We start from the raw sequence: 2,449 nt of genomic DNA on the forward strand, positions 1-2,449 counted from the left end.
GAATTCCACATAAAACCAAAGACACTGAAACTTATAAAGGAGACAGTGGGGAAAAGCCTTGAAGATATGGGCACTAGGATAAAAAAATCCTGAACAGAATATCAATGCCTTGTGTTGTAATATTGAGAATCAAAAAATGGGACCTCATAAAATTGCAAAGCTTCTGTAAGGCAAAAGACACTAGTCAATAAGACAAAAAGGCCACCAACAGATTGGGAAATGATTTTTACCAATCCTAAATCAGATGGGGGACAAATATCCAATATATACAAAGAACTCAAGAAACTGGACTCCAGAAAATCATATAACCCTAGTAAAAAATGGGGTACAGAGCTAAATAAAGAAATCTCAACTGAGGAATACTGAATTGCTGAGAAGCACCTGAAAAAATGTTCAACATCCTTAATCATCTGGGAAATGCAAATCAAACCAATCCTGAGATTCCACCTCACAACAGTCAGAATGGCTAAGGTCAAAAATTCAGGTGACAGCAGATGCTGGCGAGGATGTGGAGAAAGAGGAACACTCCTCCATTGTTGGTGGGATTGCAAGCTTGTACAACCACTCTGGAAATCAGACTGGCTGTTCCTCAGAAAATTGGACATGGACAGGAAGATCCAGCAATACTTCTCTTGGGCATATACTCAGTAGATGTTCCAATTTGTAATAAGGACACATGCTTCACTGTGTTCATAACAGCCTTATTTATAATAGCTAGAAGCTGGAAAGAACCCCGATGTCCCTCAACAGAGGAATGGATACAGAATATGTGGTGCATTTACACAATGGAATACTACTCAGCTATTAAAAACAATGAATTAATGAAATTCTTAGGCAAATGGAGGTATCTGAAGGATACCATCCTGGGTGAGATAACCCAATCACAAAAGAACTCACATGATATGCTCTCACTGATAAGTGGATATTAGCCCAGAAACTTTAATACCCAAGATACAATTTGTAAAGCACTTGAAACTCATGATGAAGGAAGATAAAAGTGTGGATAATTTGGTCTTTCTTAGAATGGGGATCAAAATACCCATGGAAGGAGTTACAGAGACAAAGTTTGGAGCTGAAAGAGAAGGAAGGACCATCCAAAGACTGCCTTAACAGGGCGTCCATTCAATAAGCAACCACCAAACACTGACATTATTGTATCTTCCAGCAAGAGTTTGCTGACAGGACCCTCTTATAGCTGTCTCTTATGAGGCTATGTCAGTTCCTGTCAAATTCAGAAGTGGATGATCACAGTCATCTATAGGATGGAACACAAGGCCCCCAATGATGGAGCTATAGAATGTACCCAAGAATGTAAAGGGGTCTGCAACCCTACAGGAGGAACAAGAATATGAAATACTCAGTACTCCCCAAAACTTGTGTCTCTAGTTGAATATGTAGCAGAGGATGACCTTTTAGGCCATTAATGGGAGAAGAGGACCTTAGTCTTGTGAAGATCATACGCCTCAGTACAAGGGAATGCCAGGGACAGGAAACAGGAGTGGGTATTTTATGGACCATGGAGGGAGGAGGGTATAGGGGACATTAGGGATAGCATTTGAAATTAAAATGAAGAAAATATCTAATAAAAAATAAAGAAAAGGACCTACTAGCAGTCCAACTATAAAAGAGCTTAATAATCACAGATATAATTTTAGGAATTCTTATAGAATCTTTCTTTATTTCTTTCTTTTTTCTTTTTTTTTAATGAACCAAAATTTATTTATTTCTTGCACTTGAAGTATTCCTCGATGACATCCTTGGCCTGAGATTCTTTGCCATAGTCCTTAACCACTACGCAACTGCAACCAACCACCTTCCGTGGTTTGCCCTCTCGATCGATTTTACAGAGGCCTACCCATTCCCCTAATTTCTTGTTGTCATCAATCTTTATCAGGTTGATTTGATGCTCAGCACAAAGTGCCTCCACCAGCTTGACATACATGGGCTCATCACAGTTGGATGCGAGCACACACAGATGGGCTTGACGCTTGTCTAAGGCTTTGGCAGCTTCGCGTAGGCCACATGCTAGGCCATCGTGGATGAGGGCTGTCTTCAGCACCTCTTGTAGAGCAGTCTTGACGTCCATTACACCTCCAGCTGCTATGCCTTTCTCGGCCATGGCGGTGAATCACGGGTGATGCCGAATCTTGAACGTACCCGAGCTTCTGCCTTCGTGCAAGTCGGCAGTGGCAGGGGAAAAAAAAAAGTTATAGAATCTTTCTTAAGACTTAAGTCATCAATGTGTTTATGAAACATTACTACAGGACATTACATCATCGTGGATCTCTGGAGATCTGTTCTAAAGTGGTGTGCTATACTTAGTAATTGTTATATATCTTTAATAATAACAGGAAAAGCATATTAATAGCAGGATTCTTTCCTAAAATGAGTCCTATACAGCCTTGCTTAATAAGGGTGTACCTGTTGAAGATTATATAATAATCTGAAA

General features: G+C 40.0%; 1 pseudogene; it reads right to left on the reverse strand.

The window, feature by feature from the left end:
* Positions 1,704-2,200, reverse strand: Rps12-ps17 (ribosomal protein S12, pseudogene 17; annotated as a pseudogene).

This window comes from Mus musculus, chromosome X (assembly GCF_000001635.26).
Source record: "Mus musculus strain C57BL/6J chromosome X, GRCm38.p6 C57BL/6J".
Classification (NCBI taxonomy): domain Eukaryota; kingdom Metazoa; phylum Chordata; class Mammalia; order Rodentia; family Muridae; genus Mus; species Mus musculus.